The sequence below is a fragment of the Amblyomma mixtum genome, chromosome 2, assembly GCF_055824585.1.
Source record: "Amblyomma mixtum isolate Tamu chromosome 2, ASM5582458v1, whole genome shotgun sequence".
In the NCBI taxonomy this organism is placed as follows: Eukaryota; Metazoa; Arthropoda; class Arachnida; order Ixodida; family Ixodidae; genus Amblyomma; species Amblyomma mixtum.
In genome coordinates, this window is record NC_143013.1 from 282,961,913 (window position 1) to 282,983,908 (window position 21,996).

The following is a 21,996-nucleotide window of genomic DNA, read 5'->3' on the forward strand; positions in this document are numbered from 1 at the left end:
TACAGGCTAAAATGTCGAAATTGCGTCAAAATAGCGCGGACATCGATATAGCCACGGGAACGGTGCGACGTCACATCCACCGGAAGTCTTCACAGCATAGTGAAAATTGTCACAGAATGGTCGAAAAAAACACCGGATTTGTGTCAAATAAGATGTAAAAATGTGTAATTAAGCGTAATTACCACTTAAGATACCCGAAAGATGTATAATTTGGGTATCGATATAGCCACGGGAACGGTGTGACGTCACATCCACCGGAAGTCGTCACGGCATAGTGTCCTCGGCTTTCGCCTCTCAACAATTAAGTTGCCGAAGTGTCCTCACAATTTTTTTTCGCGGGTCTGACGAGAGAAGTTTTACTTTTAGGTGTATCGGGAGATAGGTCTTCAGTGTGTAGAGCGCGACGCATTATCGATTAACCCGGCTAAAGAAGACTGCAGACAGGAGTAAAGGTCACCTGCAGGCATGGCATTATACGATCGATGAACGTGTAGGCTTTCAACAGCTACAGCTTCAAGGCTGCGGGGAAAAGGCTTTCATTCATCTGGAAGATTCTTCCAAGGTAGGACCATTACCATACTAGCGCGGTTATTTCAGTTCGTTGGTTGTATGGCTCTCATATATTCACAGCTCGTGAACTATACGAGTGTTCACTTCAATATGAGCAAGCTCTCCGTGTGGTGTAGACGTCGCTAGTTTTGCACTGTAGCGAGGTTTTCTTTCTGGAGGACGGCTAGAAACTCACTCACTCACTCGCTTCACTCACTCACTCACTCACTCACTCACTCACTCACTCACTCACTCACTCACTCACTCACTCACTCACTCACTGACGCCTCAGCCAGCCGCAATAAGCATCGGTAGTCGACGAACTCATTCCCACTCCGATTTTGTTTCCGAACTGATAGCGAACACGACGTCCATTTTCGATATCTTACATATAAGATCAGGATACTTTAGCCGCGTGCCTTTCTTTTTTTTTTTTTGCTGCAGCCCGTCGACAGGATCGGGTGAACATACATCTGTGGTACGAAAGTAGGGACATTAGAGGAATATCCAGCTACCCCTGTATACTTGTACTCTGCAAATGCCCTTCCTAAAAAGACATCGTCTCGCTGCAAAACCATGCGGCTTTCCTCGTCAACGATTTCGCGTATCATCTTTCTGACACGAAGTAACCACGCTAAAACCTGTCGCCCACTGATCTGTATGCCCCGTCCCCGTTCATAAGCCGTCTACGTTCGATTAAACACCCGATTCACTCACGGACGAGCCCCTCGGTTCTCTTATGCACAGAAAACTCAAGCTGCCCACTACCGCCCCCTGCCGTCTGACAGCCACGACCTGAGTAAAACGGTCGGAGAGAAGGAGTGAGTAGAGGGGATGACGGGGGAGAGGAACAGGGGAAAAATAAAAAAGCAAACCACTCAGCCCAGCCCGACACCGGCAATCTTGCGCAACGCGATGCACTGCAAAAGCTGTGGAATCAGCGTGGGCGCCGCAGCGCATATGAAAGCAAGCGCGGCGCCTTCGGCATGCTGCGAACTGAAGGCGGCGCGGAGCGGAGCTCGACGATGCCGCCGCCGCTGAGGTCACCGCATGCATAGCAGGTGTGCCCCGCAGTAGAGGACCTCCTCGGAGAAAGGTGTCACTCACGCTGCGCTCGGGCCTCGTGTGCATGCAAGCGCGACTGAGTTCAGTTTGAGAAAAATAAATGCATAAAAAGAAACTCACGCCCATAGCCTTTCTGGGTTTATCATACAGCAAAAAAGTGACTGTAGGTATGAGAGCTATATGTACGTCCCCTCCACCCTTTTCTCTATCAACATGGTTTCGTGATAGTAGTTTCGTTTTATACTGCGCCTCCAGGACTACCGCGACACCTGGTGTAGGAGTGCCGTCAAATAAAGACGTGTTCGCCACTAGCGCCCCCTAAAGTCATTTCTGGTGTACAACAGCGTCCACAAACGACAATTTGTGGACGCAATGAGTTGAAACACGCTTCTCGGCTTGCAGTTTCGGTATCGACGCGTAACTCAACCGAATGCGGACGCGACAGTTTTCAGGAAAATAGTCACTCTTTACACGTGACGCGAGTGGCGTTTTGCAAGAAATATTAATCGTCGATGTCGGGTAACTTGTGGGAGAAATATCAACAATAATGCTTAGTCAAGAATCACTGCTCAGACAGGCTTCGAAATGAGAGAACGGCGATCGATGTTGAAGCAGCACCCCCTCAAGTGGCTTCGGGTGAGAGTCGTTACTTCTTCACGCGTATAACTACACTCAGCGACAGACCGGCTCGGTTTTCTTTGGCTACAGTCGGACATCTTTGATTAAATCATCATCATCATCATCGGCCTGATGTCTCTCCAATTAGCTCTGTCCTTCGCCAGTTGCGGCCACCGTATCCCTGCAAACTGCTTAATCTCATCCGCCCACCTAACTTTCTGTCGCCTCCTGCTAAATCTACGCTTGCCTTCTGTTGGAATCCACTTCGCATTACATGCCCTGCCCAAGCCTATTTCTTCCTCCTATGACATCCTATAGGATGTCATTAACCCGCGTTTGTTCCCTCACTCACACCGCCCGCTTCCGATCTCTCAACGTTACACCTATCATTTTCTTTTCCATAGCTCGCTGCGTTGTCCTTAACTTAAGCTGAACCCTCTTTGTTAGCCTCCACGTTTCTGCCCTATAGGCACCACAGACCCGCACATCCCATGCACCGAAATCCGATACCCTTATTTGTCCAAAGGTTGAGGGTTGCCTGACTGTCACGCCTCTTGAGGAATTTCCGTTAACTGTCCAGGCCTGCTGAAAACGTCAACGTCTCGGAAAAAGGAAAGTTGCAGAGCGCTGCTAATAGAAGACTTTCCAGTTCACAGGTGGCGCTCCTTTCAGCCAACCTTAAAGCTAACCTGAATGGCCAGCGCGCGCCAGCCAATCACGCTCGAAGCTTACTCAGCTGAAGTTTGGCAAATAGTGCCTTTTAGTGCCTCCTTGTGCTGTTTGAGAGCGCGGTGGCCGAGAAACAGATGTTGCGAACGAGTACAATGAGTATAAATTGCAAGGCATTTCTAAAATTACTGTGCATCTGCTTTTAACAGCAACCCCAAACTGTTTCAAATTCTGTCTTGGTTCTTTCTGCTCATTTAAGATTTATCTGCTCCAATAGATTTTTTTTTTATTTCGCGTATATCTGCTCACAGCCTCCTTCTTCTTTTCTTAAATCTCTCCAATAATTTTCTTTGGTATCTTTGGCACTCCTCACCAAACCGTGGCTTATTCCCCGTTATGAGTATGGCCCACTTCAGAAGAAGCCAACAGCGACAACAACATCTCCTATCTCGCCATGCCTTGATCGGAATGCAGCCTTACTTAAATGAGGCGTGCATTTTCTGCATTCCGCATTTTTAAATGACACTCAGACGCTATGTCGGCCGCAATAACAAAGCATACAGCTAAGTCCATGATTCATAAAGGGCGGCGCTAAAACGACACGGAGCAAAGAAGTAGCGCTGACGACAGGACGGGCGCTGACTACCAACTGCGTTACGGCCTGGTCTGTTTTATGGCTTTATAATAAAATGAGTTGCTTCAGAGTAAACACTTGGTAGTCAGCGCCCGTCTTCTCTTCAGTTTTACTTCTAAGTTCCGTGTCGTTTTAGTGCTGCCCTCTTATGATTCAAGTATGAACCATCTGGCTCGAGCAGAAATTTCAAGCTTAGTTCAAACTATCTAAAACCAGTGGATGAGTTCAAAAAGCAGTGTTTTGTTTTCCCCTTACACATATGCATCCAAAAAATACACTGTAACCTCAACATGCCGTTCGCTGACATTTAAAGAGATATAAGACAAAATCTACGAAATGCCAGCTGAGAAGACTTGCAGAAATTTTTCCGACTGATCAATCAGTTTGACAACGCCCCCCCCCCCCCCCCCTCCCCCTCCCCTTCCCCTGAGGTTCCACCGAAAACCTGTAAATTAACTCTTGGTGCACGCGCATAAATATCACGCGCGGGTGGAACCGTAAAATTAAATTACATGTTAAATGTAACACAGGTTTTATCAAATCAGCTTGATCCACAAAACACGCGATTTGACACAAGTGCTCGAGGAGCTGGAACGAAACAAACGTTGAGCGCTGATGCAGTCTGCCAAAGCCTAGATAGATATTGATCGGATCTCTTTCAATAATCCACATAATAAAATCAGACGAAAAACCAAGAGATATTTTCACTTTAATTTTGTCAAGTTGTTGGCCGCTCACTTTCTCGACTCTATAGCATTTCCTTGTTTCCTGATCCAACGGCTGCCGCGGTGACCGAGCACATGTATTGTTGCGGTGGCATCGCGCCAGAAACTAATGGCGTCGGATCCTATATTGAAATATATGGCGGCCTTTGATATAAGCCGGGACCGGAAATCCAGAAGCACATTGAAAGCGTATATATCTCAAGCCAGGAAATCGAAGAGCTTTCATAACCTGGATATTGAAATGAATGCCCCCCCTACTGAAAGAAGAGTTTTCGGCGACGAGTAAAAGCTACACACACATACACAAATAAAATAACAATGAAGGCGTGTAGCGGTGAAACGCAGAAGAAAGTAATATATAGCATTCTACAGTCTTACGACTTTTGATCTCCTTCTTTATCAGACGTTACTTGTATTTAGAGTTAAGTCAGTAATACTTCCTTTTATACAACTGGGAGATCATCGAAAGTTCTCCCTTGGACGCTTAGGAAAATAGGAGCTGGAAATAGAAATAAACGGCAGAAAGGAATTGGACTTTATAGACGCATGCTTCTTTATAGTCTCCCTGGGCGCGATATGCGCGTGCGCCGAACTTCCCCGCGACATTTATATTCATGACATTGACCTCTATTCGGTACTGTTTATTTGCACCGCTTCGAACGAACCGCTTTAAAAAGTACAATAGGTGTAGCTGTGGGCGTGGACCGCTTCCTCTGTTTCCCTTTCGCCATCCGGATAAGGGCAAACACGCTTAAACAAACACATAACACCCATATACATATTGATTATTCAAAGCGCATAAAGCGCGGGAAGTTGCCTCGGGCGCCGACTTATGTACAAGGACACAAACGTGCGCCTTCCGTGTCAGATTTATGCCGCACGTGCGAACTGAATTTTCATTCTCTTCCCCCCCCCCCCCCCCCCCCCGCCATGTTTTTTGTACGGAAGAGTTCCGGACTAGAAATCTGGCATCAGGTCTGTACAGGCTGAGAGGAGCACTACCTACACTCTGAACAGAAAGGAAATAAAAAGGAAGTAAGGGGTCTGCTAGGAATAAAAAGGAAGTAAGGGGTCTGCTAGGAATAAAAAGGAAGTAAGGGGTCTGCTAGGAATAAAAAGGAAGTAAGGGGTCTGCTAGGAATAAAAAGGAAGTAAGGGGTCTGCTAGAGGACAGGTTACTCCTTTTTTTACTCATATATAGTCGTATTCGTGTTTACAGTGTAGATGGACGACGTTGTCACAGAGCGAGATGTGGGCTTTTATGTCCCAAGGAACTATAAATACGGTCACGTTGGAAATAACGCTGACATTCTGCAATTCTAGTCAGTGTGTTTGGCGCGTTTACGCCATAAACACGAAATAAATAGATTCTTCTAAACACAGGAATCCCTACAGGTGGCTAAAAAGAATTTGTAAAATTTTAATTATTTATAAACCGGGAGGCGTATTATTAATACATTACAAATTGTCTGTTTCGGAGTAAGACCGGGGGTTACGGTCTGAACGACGTGGTCACCCTAACGCCTTAGCTAACTGGATTGTAGGCTTCCTCTGTGTGTGTGGAAGAACGGTTGGCCTGCAATCAATGGTAATCTCCTTAATCCCCTTGTATATCCCAGTTAAGTCACGCTGCAATACCTGTCGCATACAAGATGAGAGCCGCTTGGACAGCACGCGTCGCGTAGCCAGCGTTAATATGTGCTTCGGTTCCAACTCAGTGACGATACGAAGCTGCTATTGTATATATCTTCATGTAAAGGAGTGACATCGTCCTGTATTTAAAAAAAAGTAGGCACGGATTCAAAGCATATGTTAAGAATACTTTGTTTTGGGCTAGTTAGTACTTTGCCGAGTACGGCGGAATGAGAAAGTCAGAGAAGGCATACAAGTACACCATGTCTCTTTATGTCGGCACTCAACAGCAACCTAGCCGTCCCCCACAGCTATCGCACCTATTGTACGCACACATGGATATGTGCTGGCATAGTCACGGACACGACTTCTACATTCTTTGGGCAGGCATACTAAGAGTTCTTTCAACATTATACACGTACACTCATATACTCTTCACGTACGCTCTGCCATATAAAAAGAAAACTGAAAGAAGCGCCAACGCCAATATTTACAAAGACGGCAGCAGCTCTCAGAGCTCGCTGGACAAACATCCCCTGTCTGCGTAGGAGACCTTGATACACTCTCCACCCCCGTCGTCTCAGGAACGCAGGGAAGAAATGGGAGCGCAGATGCTTCGCGGTCGCTCAGGTCCACAGGACAGCCTCGGGCGGCCGGCAAATGCAAAATGGCTCGCGGCGTGTTGCTCTCGAACGCGTAGCGTCTAACCTTTCTTAGCGGTTTTCCTTTTTTTTTTTTGCTTAACTCTCGGTGCAGACATAATGCGCAGCTGGATACGGTCCGACCCTATTTTTGACATTTTGCTTTAAAGCAAAAGAGGGTCTAGATCCTGCCATGCATACCGGCACGGTGTGCATTTGAAACGTAGCACCGTGACCGCCAATGCACCACTGTTCCGTCCAAAGCAACCGCGCCGGTCGGCGTCGTTTCAAAGAAACAGCAGAGAATCCTGCCGCCAATCGACTAGGGCAGTTATACAGCGAATATCTAGCCGCGTTTACATGAATACGACAGCGGCGCATCGTATTTCCTAGCGTGTCTCGCGGAGGCGATACGCCACTGTTTGTTTACATGTTCCCCATTTAAGTCAGGCGGTACGGTGGCCTCTCGCCTCGTGCATGCGGCTGAGGGGGCCAGCCTTTCTTGTGATGACCGAGGTTTGCTTTGTTATTCTACTGAGGGAGTATTGTATAGCCACCCCAGACAGGATCGAGGGGAGCCCCCAAACCTGTTTCCATCCATCGCGGCAGTCGACTTGCCCTTCTCGATCTACGCCTGCCTAAAGTCCCCGATCAAAGCTTATCCAGGGGCTTTACCCCTGCCTGGTGGATTAGCGTGACGCGACTCCTGGCGCATTTTCCCAGTTTACATGAGTACGATACGCCAGAGAGTTGATACGATGCGCTGCCGCCGCATTCATGCAAACGCGGCTTCTGGGTGCTGCATTTTTCTTTGCAGCGACCGCGCATGGTATGGCACGTGGTGTTTAACGTCCCAGTGCTGAAAATAGGGGCTATGAGAGACGCTGCAGCGGAGGGCTCCGGGTTTATTCCAGAGCATCTTTAACTTGTTTTTACATCGCTTAGCACACGGTGCTTTTCCATTTCGTCTCCGTCGATATGCGGCCGCCGCGACAGGGATTCGATCCCGCGTCCTTCGGCTAAGCAGCTGCGAACGCCACAGCCACTGAGCCACCGCGGTGGGTGCAGCAGCCGCACAGCTTTGTGTTACACTCTGCTCATTTTTAATGCGAAACCATTACTAGTGCCATTACGAGAAAAGCCGACGGCGTGTGTTTGTTAGTCTGTGTAGTACTTGGCCACAACCTTCTTTGAACAGAGTTAATTGGAAAGACATGGAAGAGGCCTTTGCCTAGCAGTAGGCTCAGTTAGGCTGGTGATGACGATGACAAAAGCCACGCGAGCGCCTGCGCACAGCTGCGCTCAGACTTTGTTTCCTCCGCGTGCACCGCAGTGAAGCGCCCCTGCGCTTTACGAAGACGCCTAGCCACCCTTCGCGCATATGGCGGCGGGTAGCACGTGGCTGCGCTATACAGTACTGGCGGCGGCAGAGCGCGTCCTTCATGTATCTCCGGCCGCTGCTTACGAAACTGCGCTTCACTCCATCCGGGAACACCGGAGGAGCCTGCCAGGGCTCCGTATGGGTGGGACACGTTTCCTGCGGCGGGGGAGGAGGAGGAAGGCACGTCGCTGCGACGTGCTCTCCTCAAGAGCGCCTCTTGAGAGACGTAGGTATGGAGATATATAGAGCACCTGAAGTCAGGCATACTTCATTCGTAATGCTATACCGTCCGTACCAACAGTATATCTAAATATATAATACATATACTAATCTACATGATGTTGTATATACACCGGTACATGTCAGTATTACTGCAATGAATAGCTGTATTACGAATTTTTTTTCCAAAGCACATTCGCAACGGAATACCCCCTCAGTCACCTCACAGTCGTGCCAAATTTCCGATCGCTTACTGACCTATTCTCTACGCATTTAGCGCGTGTTATTTTGCATGCTGCTCGTTTCAAACCGGTGCGCGCAGAAACTACGACGACACCAGGCGCGAGTCAGCATACTGACGGCGGGTCTTGGGCCACCAGATATATTGGTGAGCCCAGGAGGCGGGATCAAAGAAGCAACTGAGAGTGCGCCAGGGACAAGACAGAGCAAGCGGGGAGGGTCTGCGGCAAGCGTCAACGAACGAACGGCTGATGCGCTTTTCAAGTGAATCATTCCCCTTTATAGGCGGCTAGGATATTTTCTGAAGGAAATCGAGCTTTGTAGTGTTTTCAGCATCGTTTGCTGCTATGGAGCCAGAACTACAGAACAAGGTCACAGAGTAGTCGCTCCCATGATTGTGCCTTACGTGGTCAAGTTGTCCGCTACGGTTCACATGTGAGATATGCTGGACCGCTGGACCGTATTAGCAGTCATACCACATACCGGGTGTCCCAGCTAACTTGAACCAAGGGTTTAAAAATGAAATATTGGAGTCAGGAGAGTGAAACTACCTGCATATTGGTGATAGGCATTTGGCGCACCACGGGAAATTTTTTGTATCGCAATTACTTAACTAGTAATTAAGATAATTTTTTTAAATTTTTTAATATTGACTTTAGACACTAAATGTGATTCGCAAAGTTGGAGAGCACTTTCAGAAACCCGCATTCCATTATTCGCCATAAAGAAAACCTTACGTGTACCTCTTTTTCCGAGCTCGAAAGAAAGCCCGCGAAATACAAAAAAAATCACGTGACGAGCACATTTGCGCGTCGCGATCGTGCTGCTCTCAACCGTGCTTTCAGTGAACGAAATCAGCTCCGGCCTTTATTCGACGGCCCCGTTGCAGCGGCAGGCCGATATCTTGGCGGGGGTTTTTCGTCCGCGTCAGCTAGTTGGCACCCGGCGACGACGACTTAGTCCCAATCTGATAAGATACTGAGATGGCGAGTCTGCTTTGTCACTCAGAAGCAAAAGAGAAATACAGGGAATAATGTTTCGCCGCGAGGTGTTGGCGGCTGTGTGTTGCAGTTTCCTAATGAGGATTTTGAAAGCTGGAAGCAGCGGTGAAGCACAGTTTGTCGTGTGCTCTTCTTATGCCACTCTCATGCGAGACTGAATCTTTGGTGTAGTGATTACTAGCACTGCAGACATGCCGTTTACAAATGAAGAGAAAGCAGACATGGTTCTGGCTCTAGGTGCATGTCATGGGAACAGAAGGCGCGCTGCAGACCTTATGCAACAATGGCACCCAGGCAGGCGGCCAAGTTCAGTAACGATCCTGCGTGCCTTCGAGACGCTGCGACGGATGGGCAGTTTTACGTCCACACGACACAGAGCACCTGTTTTTGACGAGGACTTCGAGACGCATATTTTATCGCTGTTCGCTCTGGAACCCCAAGCAAGCGTGCGCAGCGTGAGCGAGGATACCGGAGTCTCCAGGTCATCAGTTTGGCGAATACTGCGCAAACACCGCCTGCATCCGTACCACGTACAGCTTCATCAAAATCTGTTGCCACGGGACTTCCAAAACAGGACCGATTTTGCTAATTGGATTCTGATAAAGATGCAGGACGACCCGGATTTTTTGAACAAAGTGATATGGAGTGACGAAGCTAGTTTTTCGCGCAATTCACAGGTGAACCTGCACAATGCTCATTACTGGAGCGATTCAAATCCCTACTGGGTTTTACAGACGCAGCACCAGTACCAGTGGTCATTTAGTGTTTGGTGTGGACTTTTCGACGGTAGTTTGATCGGGCCTGTGTTTTTCGACCAGACGCTGACAGCAGATCGCTACACCAATGATATCCTCAGAGGACCCGTTGACGACTTCCTTTCGGATCTACCGCTCGCCAGGGCCACAAATGTGTGGTTTCAACACGATGGCGCCCCCGCGCACAGCAGCGCCAAGGCTCGGACCTGGCTCGACGCAGCGTTCCCGCAGAAATGGATAGGACGACTAGGTCCCGTGAACTGGCCAGCCAGGTCTCCTGATATGACACCTCTGGACTACTTTTTGTGGGGTCATATCAAGGACAAGGTGTACAGCACACCAACTTCCACACCGCAAGACCTTAAAGACAAAATAACGGAAGTCTGTTTAAACATGCCTGAGGCTGTCATACGAAATGCAACGGCTGATTTGGTTACAAGATGCCATAGCTGTATCGTCGCACAAGGTGACCTATTCGAGCACTTTTTATAATTGGTAAGAAACCGAAATGAAATGGAGTCAGGACAACCGCATGCCACGGCTGTCATCGCCGCACAGCCAAGCCATAAACCGCCACTTTTATTTTCTTTGCAACTGGCAAATAAAACTCCTCTCATTTGAAAACTTCGAGCTTGGCAGTCTTTATCGCGACTGCAAAGCGCAGCGCACTCGCTGCAATTTACACCGTCACGCGCGAACTGGCTGACACGGCCGAAGAAACCACCACCAAGATATCGGCCTGCCTCTGAAACGGGGCCGCCGAATGAATACCGGAGCTGATTTCGTTCACTGAAAGCACGGTTGAGAGCAGCACGATCGCGGCGCGCGAATGCGCTCGTCACGTGGTTTTTTTTGTATTTCGCGGGCTTTCTTTCGAGCTCGAAAAAAGAGGTACACGTAAGGTTTTCTTTATGGCGAATAATGGAATGGGGGTTTCTGAAAGTGCTCTCCAACTTTGCGAATCACACTTAGTGTCTAAAGTCAATATTAAAAATTTAAAAAAAATTATTTTAATTACTAGTTAAGTAATTGCAATACAAAAAATTTCCTGTGGTGCGCCAAATGCCTGTCACCAATATGCAGGTAGTTTCACTCTCCTGACCCCAATATTTCATTTTTAAACCCTTGGTTCAAGTTAGCTGGGACACCCGGTATACAGCTGATACTGAACCATATAAGAATTCCTGTATGAGCCTTGGAGCGAACCATTTAATGGAGTTGGAGGTCAAGCACTTTTTCTGTCGCTTTTTCTTCGCAAAACAATGTAAAAATGCCCTGGAGCTTTAGTTGTTTTTTTTTCCCTTACCTGCAGCCGCCTCTCTTGCAGTTTCTTCGCTATCTGCCCCGATGTAAGCATCAGGTCACTTCAAACCTTACGCGGTACCAGCATGCGGCAGTGTGTTGTTTTCAACGACGTTAGGCAGGGATAACTTTTTTTACTGGCGTACTTTCTGTCCCCGCGTCACTAATGACAGTGCTAATTACAGCGCTCCCGATGTTAGTGACTTCTGGAACATACTCTTCGGAGCATGTTTAATTTGCCTCGTGTTATTCTAATCTCGCATTCTTATCACGATCCTGGTTTCCGGCCCCTTTGATGTCACCCTTCCTCGTTCCTCTAAACTTAGCACGCTTATCTTCGAAATCCAAGCCGCGAAAAAAATTCGTTTTAATCAACGTGGCCCTTGTGCACACTGTTATCTTAACAACGCTAATATAAGGGACGGGCAGAGGTAGAGGACAATAGCGCTGAATTGACTCCAGGCAAAAATAAGCAGCGCCTTGTTCTATTTCTGTCCGTTCCTTACTCTAAAGAGAAAGGAATAAAAAGGGATTGAACTGTCCACCAAACAGAAGGGAGTAAAAAGACAGTAAGCTGTCCTCCAGCGCACTCCTTTTTTACTCCTTTCCGTATAGAGTAACGAACGGGCAGAAATTCCCCCTTTACTCCCTTCTGCTTGGAAGAAAGTTCACCCCTTTTTTACTCCTTTCCGTATAGAGTAACGAACGGGCAGAAATTCCCCCTTTACTCCCTTCTGCTTGGAAGAAAGTTCACCCCTTTTTTACTCCTTTCCGTATAGAGTAACGAACGGGAAGAAATTCCCCCTTTACTCCCTTCTGCTTGGAAGAAAGTTCACCCCTTTTTTACTCCTTTCCGTATAGAGTAACGAACGGGCAGAAATTCCCCCTTTACTCCCTTCTGCTTGGAAGAAAGTTCACCCCTTTTTTACTCCTTTCCGTATAGAGTAACGAACGGGAAGAAATTCCCCCTTTACTCCCTTCTGCTTGGAAGAAAGTTCACCCCTTTTTTTACTCCTTTCCGTATAGAATAACGAACGGGAAAAAATTCCCCCTTTACTCCCTTCTGCTTGGAAGAAAGTTCACCCCTTTTTTACTCCTTTCCGTAACGAACGGGCAGAAATTCCCCCTTTACTCCCTTCTGCTTGGAGGAGAGTTCACTCTCTTTTTACTCCTTTTCGTTTGGATTGCAGCCTCAGCGCTGTTAAAATGTACGCAGTAAAACTATAACTCGCATCCCAAGCCATATTGCATATAAAAAAAAAGCCAAAGCTGGGAACCTTTTCATATCAGGCACAAAAATCCAGCAGAGCTATGAACTGGCATTGAAAGAAAAATAAGCACCGCCTATATCCCTCCAGAACAATTTAGCAACAATTATTTCACCGTGAGCGAGCAGCGAGAGGCAGTGTCAACATTAAAAGAAACAAACATATAAATGAGATCGCAGGGTACTCAAGCCTAACGGGACTCTCGCTGCATGCACACCTCAAGACCTAGGCTCATTTTTGCAAGAACGGGCGCCAGAAGACACCACTAGTAAAGGGCACACCCCCAGGCGCAGACAACTGGGTGCTTGCTTGTCGGCTGACTGCAACGCTTATCCGTCAGCCAAACCCATTTGCCCTTTCTTTTCAGCTTTTGTTATGGTCTCCTTGACAAACAGCCTAAACAGCAACAACAACATGAAAGCGCCTGGCATTCAAAAGGTGCCGACCTCACCCAGCCTTCGTGTCACGCGCCACTTGGCGGGAAATGAGGAAACCACATTAGCGCAGCAGCAGCAGCAGCAGCAGAAAGCGCAGTTGCAGCGTTGGCGTTTTTTTCTCTGCGCTTTGTTATCCCCAACCCGCGCGTCTGCAGCGGAGTGGCCCAGACACAAACAAGCAAACAGGCAGGTGTATTATCCGACCGCTTCCGTCCGGCGGCGGCAGCCCGTCAGACGTGTGTAGCGGGGCTAGTCTCCATGGCGATAGCGCACCTCGATGGGGAGTCCGGAGTCAGGACGCTTCGAGCCGATGTAACACGAATGCGGAATTCAAGGGTTCGTTATTTGTTTTCATGTACGCAGCCTCTACAGCAGACCTTCGGTTATTGGGTGCCGCGAATGCACCGAGATTCATATCTTATCAGCCGTTAATCACGCTTATCAAAACTGCACAACCGCTTCGAGCAGGACAGGACGTCTTTCAATAACGGTGGTGCCCATCACTTTGGCCTCACCTTCGTATCAAGCTAGCAAAAAAATATTGAGGCGCCTATGCACACTGACTGAGATGATCACGGATGGCCAGGGACTCCGGAACAATCTTTCGTTCGATGGGGGGAGGCAAAACTTCGATTTTGTTTTCATTTATTTATCCAATTTATTCGTTGCGCGTTTTACTTCAACAATTATTAAATTTTATTTTTTGTTCTTTTTTCTTCTGCACGATTTACAGGTGCATTTTTAATGCATGTGCAATTCAAAATTAAGTCGGCAGCGTACACACGAGTTGTGATCGACTGCATTAAAGAAATTTGCGCATAGTGTCTCTCAGTTCTGCTAATCACGCTCATGCAAAGGGCCAGTCACTGATGACTTCTTTTGGATCATGATTGTTTCGATTGCTGAAACGAAAAACTTGGCTACGATTGCCTACGAAGCCAGCAACACTCCGGCACACTGTGCTTTGTATTGATGGCGGCCTAGAATTGGAGCGTTTGTTAGGAATCTGATGTGAGCGACAGTAGTTCAAGACTTGAGGGGGAGTGCTTTATGTCTAGACCGGAGCACAGTTCCACCAACCAAGACCACTGATAAAATGTAGCATGCCCGCGTCCCTTCTATCTACGAGCACTTGCTGCTGGGCTATTTGGTTTTGGTTCATATTTGAATAGGTTTCAGGCGCAAGAAACAGACGAGACGCATAGGAAGGTAACAGGACGAAGCGCCACGTCCTGTTTGGTGCTTCGTCCTGTTATCTTCTTATGTGTCTCGTCTGCTTTTTGCGCCTGAAACCTATCCCTTCTCTCTGTATCAAATCAGCGGGAATTAAAAAATATAACAAATACAACTCCAGTAGCACCACTCACACGAGAAGCATGCCCGAACAAGCGCTGGACACTCCAGAGGTTGTGATTACTATAGCAGTCGCTATTACACATTCGTTCAAAATCACACTGTCAAGCGCCGGAGGAGGCATCTCATATCAACCGACAACTCTATCCGCGGATAAATTCTACGAAACTGCCGCGACAGATGAGGATCACGAAAGAACGAACACGGTGCGGCGTTGACGCCCAGCGATGCAATGAAGTTCACTTCCCGAGAGACAGTTGGAAGCCTACATCCCTTACACAAATGTGTTCGGAAAAAACTGCCCTGAAAATTTTGTGAGGGAGGTTCCCGCACAACATTATCCACTGTGCGTCAGGGCAGGCTGAAAGCGCATTTTTATGCGAACACCCAGCTTACTTTTCTTCCTTCTTGTAAGCTCCGAGCGTTTTTAAAGCTGCTTGTCAAATGCGTTGGATAAGTAGCCTTTCGGGAAATGAACCACCACAACCACCCAGCCCAACATGATCATTCGTTTTTTTTTTTTTTTAATGTTTACAGCCATCCTCGAAAGACTTTCAATACTTTCGTAAACCTTTTAACCATTCTTAGCTGTCGGCCTGTTGAACCCTCTGAACCAGTTTAAATTTCTGAAGGTTTTCGAAATATATTTTTATGTTGCAGCAATTTAGCTCTCAAAGAAATATTCGTGGTAAGAGAATGATTGTCTCTGAGCCGTCAATTTAGTACAGTCATTACATGGTTTCATTCGTGGTTAGCAACGGAGTTTGCTATGTTCAGTAAGCGAACAAGCTGGAAAAATTGATTGAAAAATAAAAGTGTGTGTGTGTGTGTGGGGGGGGGGGGGGGGGAGGCTGGCGTTGATTGAGGAGGCGCAGGAGACGCCATAACTCTCACACGCAATGAAGAGCGCCAGGCGGATGGTAATCGGGCGGCATCAGCGGACAGCCTACAGGTGTGCACGGGCGTGTCGGATCCGTGTACACTTCCCGCCATGCGGTACGAACGTGTCACGTGACACCGCCAGACAATACATACAACGGTACAGCAACCGTGCAACAACAGGAACACGGTGCGGTGCTCGACACACAAGAAAAGAACAAAAAAAAAACGTCATGCAAGGCCTGTGGTGAAGACAAATGGCCTTGTTTTGCTGCGTCGAGCACGGCTTCTTCCTTTCTTGTGCCTCTTTTTTTCCCTGCCATTATTGACATCTCGGTTACGTATAGCTGCTCATCATACTCCGGAATCTGATGCTCGAATTACGTCATGAGAAAAAAATGCCCCCGTACATCTGTGACGCACGTGTTTCGTCGCAAGTACCTGTGCCATTTCTAGGACCGTAAATGCAACAAAAATTGTGAACGCTGCGGGGACAGGCAAGTCATCTACAGCATGCCTGCTGTGCTTGTCGCTAATAGTTTTAAGTGGAACAAAGTCGTTTCTACCTTTCTTGGTTAACTATACGGTTGTTCAGAACTAGCACGACGATCGCATTACAAAGAATAATCCTAATTACATGCTGCGATATTACATGTCAATTGTTCGCTGACTCGCGCTGATATCCTAACGAAACTCGCAACGACTCCAGCGCGGAGTTCCGCACGCCGCAACCAACACGCGCACGCTACATCCCATGCGCGATTATGAAACAATGAGTACAAGCAGTTCAAAACAAAACGTCGTTCACTTACCTATATTAACGCAGCTGCGCAGACCAGCAGACAACGCCTCGGAATTGAGCGGCGAAAGCGGACAACAGAGATCCAGCAGCAGTCACTACCAGCCACCACAACCGGCGATTGTTATCCACATGGGGTAAAAGTTGGCGGACCGCACGTCAACAACACACAACGGGCTCGTTTTTCCGGAATCCGCAAACAGTGCACACCAGGAAGACGCCGAGCCGAGCGACTCGCAGACACTACAAAACCGACGTGAGCAACACCACGCGAGCAGCCGCCAAAAGGAAGGGGGCGTCCAGCGCACGAGATTCCACGCAGCCAGCGACCCGTCGAGCGCGCGAGCGGTCGCGTTGTCGACGGCGCCGCGCCGAGACGTCGAATGTGCCGCGAGCGGAGCAACACTACACGGCGCCGCGCTCGCCTCTCCGTGCAGCGCCGGCGGCAGCCAAAGCAGTGCGCGCCGAACGCTGCCCGCTTGCCGGTCCGGCGCAGGCGCAGACTTCAATATGGCCGGCTGCAGCTCCCGCCGCTGAGAGAGCGGCGCGCGACACACACACACAGCGGGCGACCGGGGGAGCGCGCGGTCGCGACGTTCGTGCGTCGCCGAGCGTTCGCGCATGGCTTTCCCCAGCCTAGGGAGGTTTAATACCTAAACGATGAAGCGCACTCGGTCGCTTAGCGCGCTTGGAGTATGAGGCCGCACGTGGCCGCGCGCAACGAGTTTGTGGAGAGCGAGCGAGCGGAAAACTTTTAATTTGCTCATAAATGTAGTTCTATGAGACTGGCGGGTACAGTCCTCCGTTGAAGGCCCTAACAGCGGCAGCTACAATCTACGCACAGTCTACCAGTCTCTGAGCTGGGTTCTGGACAAGATTGCTTCCCACTGCTCCAGTGTGGGATTACGTAGGCTGGCCACCGCCACTTTCTTAGGCACGCATGCAGAGATTTTTCGATCACTCGCATATGACATCTAGCAAAGTTTGTGACGTTGTTTCAGTACAGCCTTTGTCAAAAGTATCCAGGCTGCACGGTTTTCTTATCAGTCGTATATTAAAGCTATTATGCCAGCCCTCAAGCTCTAAATCTCTGTATGGTAAAAAGAACCCCTGCTCTCACCTTCAAATAACTTTTTGATCTTTAGAAGCCAACAGCCACAGAAGCCAAGGGGCACAGGGGATTTCTTTTTTAAATAATTTATTTAATTTGTGGTGTTGATCAATTTAGAATATTACTGAATATGTTATCGCTTAAAGCTAATTGATTAGAAAAGCAGAAGAAAAAACAACCACATGCCGCCGGTGGGATCCGAACCCACGACCTCCGAATTACGCGTCCGGTGCTCTACCTCTGAGCTACGGCGACGGCTGTCAAATCTTCTGCTTTCGGGGGTGTTTATGTTTACAAGTAACCTAACCTTGAGAGTGTTCATCAGCGCCACCCACGTTCATAAGCGGCGGACGTGGAACGTCCTGAATTACCGCAGGTGTGACGTAGAACGTCATGGAACGGAGAGGGTGGAAGCTGCGTGATAACCCTCTTATGCTTCCTATGGCATGCATCAAGGCTGCCAGAACCGAGGCCCTCACTAAGCAATTAAGCAAACAAGGGAAGGGGAATGAGGGGCTCGTTATAAATATGACAGAAGCCAACAGCCACAGAAGCCAAGGGGCACAGGGGATTTCTTTTTTTAATAATTTATTTAATTTGTGGTGTTGATCAATTTAGAATATTACTGAATATGTTATCGCTTAAAGCTAATTGATTAGAAAAGCAGAAGAAAAAACAACCACATGCCGCCGGTGGGATCCGAACCCACGACCTCCGAATTACGCGTCCGGTGCTCTACCTCTGAGCTACGGCGACGGCTGTCAAATCTTCTGCTTTCGGGGGTGTTTATGTTTACAAGTAACCTAACCTTGAGAGTGTTCATCAGCGCCACCCACGTTCATAAGCGGCGGACGTGGAACGTCCTGAATTACCGCAGGTGTGACGTAGAACGTCATGGAACGGAGAGGGTGGAAGCTGCGTGATAACCCTCTTATGCTTCCTATGGCATCAAGGCTGCCAGAACCGAGGCCCTCACTAAGCAATTAAGCAAACAAGGGAAAGGGAATGAGGGGCTCGTTATAAATATGACAGAAGCCAACAGCCACAGAAGCCAAGGGGCACAGGGGATTTCTTTTTTAAATAATTTATTTAATTTGTGGTGTTGATCAATTTAGAATATTACTGAATATGTTATCGCTTAAAGCTAATTGATTAGAAAAGCAGAAGAAAAAACAACCACATGCCGCCGGTGGGATCCGAACCCACGACCTCCGAATTACGCGTCCGGTGCTCTACCTTTAAAAAAGAAATCCCCTGTGCCCCTTGGCTTCTGTGGCTGTTGGCTTCTGTCATATTTATAACGAGCCCCTCATTCCCCTTCCCTTGTTTGCTTTTTTGATCTTTAGGGAAGCCGTGAGGGCCCCGTTATACGAATGAGAAGCAAACCATGGAGCCTGGTTACTTTTGACAAAGACTATACATCCTGTTGAGAGACGATCTATTCTGGCATTAGGTTACTCATAGTGTTGAACTAGTTGACACTTATTAGGCTCGAATGTTCAGATCCCAGCCGGCTGTAGTGAAATTCTGTACCTCATATGCACCGGCCCGAGCAATATCAAAGCAACATTCTGTTCGCACTCATAAACTGGATTTATTTTTAATTATGCCGTCAACGTGAGATGGCCTGAAAAGGAAAAATTGCAGAATGTGTGCTTCTCAGGGAAATGTTGGGAGTAATGAAATTGACAGCATGCTAATACGGTGTTGTCGCTCACATCGCTTCTACCCCTTCATAACGAAAGGCTTTCGCCGATGCAACAAAAAAGAAAGTGCGCGTTATGGCCGTGTCACTATGGTTGAGTGAGGACCCCTCGAATATGAGACCGGAGTATTCTTTGCAGGCAGTGACCCACTGAGTACACTTTTCTGATAAGTGTTACGACAAATTCTTTTAAAACTACGATTAACTTCAATATCTTTTTCGCAACTTGTTGTACGTTATGTGCAATCAAAAATTAACTGTTTAATTTCTCTTCCTTAATTCGCTGCTGTAAAGATATGCGGTTTCGTAAAGTAGCGGGATAGACTCCGAAGAACTAAAAAAATGAATGAAAGAAACTTATAGAAAGGGGGTAAGAAAAGGAGGTCAGCGGGGGGGTACATAAACTGTCTCATTCGGGCCCCTGGATTAAGCAGTTAATGAAGATCCGGGAAAGGGAGGATAAAATAAGAAAAAACAATTACAACACATCGACAGAAGTTCGTGGCCTGTGTGTGTGGGTGTGTTCAGTCCAAGTCTACCCGGGTTCATGGTTGCAGCAAAACACATGCAGTTCGCCTGTACATACGGCCGAAGACTCAGTCAGAGCACAAAAAAAGAAGAATGCAAGAATAAAAGAGGAAATCGAAATAAGCGGCTTTCCATATTCAGTCGAGCGGGGTCGGAGTAAAAAAGCACAGGTGTAACCTTTCCTCTTTCATCCTCCAATACACCCTCGCCGAACAAGTCCACGATAACGGGATAGATGTATACAACAACAAATCAGGCATTTCCTTTCGGGACCCGTGTCTCAGTCTGAGCAGCCCCAACCCCACATATTTAACCCCAGAGTACAGCTCTATGTGATACGGTACACATGTACACCCTTATCGCAGCCTTGCGCCGAAGCCCACGTCACCGTATGGAACGTAGTACGTGGAGCACGAATGCCGTTTTCCGTGTATTTTGCTCTGCGCATGAAGGCAGTGCAGCTGCGACCGCTGCCCTCTCTTCTGCCATTCCGATCTTCGCTTTTGTTTCTGTGCGCGGTCCGCTCGGTTTCCTTGTTTTATTTTCGGCGTCCTTATAAATTTGCGGTCGAATTCTACGCAGGGCGGGCAGGCAGGCAGCCACGGCTCTGTCGAGGTGAGCTTTCGGACGTGTGCAGCTGGAAAGCAGCAGCTGCTTGAATCGTGTCGTCCTTGTTTTCTTCCTATGGAGCCTAACTTGCGTTCGCTTGACGTTTATGCCGTTTTATTTTTTATTTTTTATTCGCATCATGATCCCTGTCTCATGTCCAACATTCTTGGACCAATTTTTTGTTTATTATTCGAAAATTGTAAGGTACTGTTATGGAAATATCGAATGTCATAGTCCATTCTTCCGATCAAAATCTTTCTTTTAAAGTTTTTCCATCACTCGCACGGAGCAGTTAAGACTTAGCTGAAAACTAATGGGGAACACTTTTGAAGACAGCAAAAGAAAAAAAAATGCAAGCCTGCCGTCGGAAGGTCTGCGGATATGTGAAATCTTACAGTATATGAAAAAGTTGCGTTCATAAACTCTTTCCAATTCAAAAATTCTTCTGTCTAGAACCGTTGGGTAAGTTTTCGCTTAATTTATTCATTGAATCTTATGAACACGTATGACATGGGGCCTTTAGATAGTCGGTTTGCTACCCACGTTTATAAACGTGGGTAGCAAACCGACTATTCTTCCGGTTAACCTCCCTCTTCTACTCCTCATCCCCCATAATGAGAAATTAGGGACAAAAATGGTGTGCAGGTTTTTCGAAGTAACAAACAGGATTGCGTCAGGAAAGGGCTAGGGAGCAGGAAGCAGGCATAGTCACTGCGTAGACAATGTTTGTAAGGAGGGTTTGTTTCCTTAGGCATGGGTTATCGATGGTATCTGGTTCATTTTTCAAGATAACATTCAGGTGAGAGAAAGAGAGAGAGAGGGAAAGGGGAAAAGAAAGGCACGCAGCTTATACTCGTGAGATGGGGGAAGGGATAAAATGACAGTGAGAGAAAAGGAAAGTTGAATAAAGTTTGTTGTATGAATTGAACGCATCCATGCAATCCTTTACGGCGAACAAAAATATCGCGTGCAAATGAAAAAATAGAACGATAAAGTAGGAATCCCACGACAGATATTAAGCAGGTGGCCAGGAGAGGGCACGCGGCCACATGCACTGCACGTGGTGCCCGAGTTATACAAAAGGCAGCCAAAGACTGCACACGTCGAAAAAGCGGAGCGACGCGAAAGAGTAGCGACAGAACAGAGAATGTCATGAAAATGTGAGTCAAAACAGCGTGGCGTAAAGGTTTTCCGGTAATAAAATTCCACATTGAAGTCAGGGGTAAATAACAGGGGTTGAAAATAGTCTTTTTTTTTTTTTTTTCAAAATCGGATCTAATAGGTGTAGTGCAGCTCTGCTGCCGAATCGAATACGAGCAGTATAGCTGAAACCGAATGAAATTCGAAGCGAATGTTTTTGCGAATGTTGTTGCTGCGAATGTTGCGAATCGAATGTTGCTAAAAGGAGGTCATTCGATGCAGTGTTCGAAACTTTCGGATATTCGCACAACATTCACAGGCATGTAATTATTCAGAGCCGTTATTATGCTATAGGTAATTATTCCAACATTTGAGATTAACAACGAAAGTATACGCCTAACCAGACAAAAATCTAAGCAGGGAGCAAGGGGTCATCCTAAGGAAATTCCAATCAAATACTTATATCAAGCCAGTAAAATTCAGGTATACGTTTCCAAATTCATTCGAATTCATTCGCATTGTGCCCTCTGCGGCGAAGTGGCTAACTCATATGACAACGACGTGCCAGAACAATATTGCGAGAATCAATAGCACCACAACTGAGGACTGTGAGTCGACGCTGTCCAGCTCACACCCAGATTGGCTGGTGAACCGGGTAAGAGCGGCGGCAAAGGCCAATGGCTCCTGGAATTATTTTTGGTTTGGTTTATGGGGGTTTAGCGTCCTAAAGCGACTC

The 21,996-nt window shown here is 47.5% G+C and overlaps 1 protein-coding gene across 3 annotated transcripts in view; it reads right to left on the bottom strand.

Annotated features, from left to right (window-relative positions):
* Window positions 1-16,682, bottom strand: part of RapGAP1 (Rap GTPase activating protein 1) — a 209,558-nt gene extending 192,876 nt beyond the window's left edge. For 2 of the 3 annotated variants that reach the window (XM_089574188.1, XM_089574190.1), the window contains exon 1: window positions 16,181-16,682. The gene's annotated coding sequence lies outside the window, so the exon portion shown is untranslated. The remainder of the gene's footprint in view (window positions 1-16,180) is intronic. The other variant, XM_089574189.1, reaches the window with a different exon arrangement.
* Window positions 16,683-21,996: the final 5,314 nt, after the last annotated feature.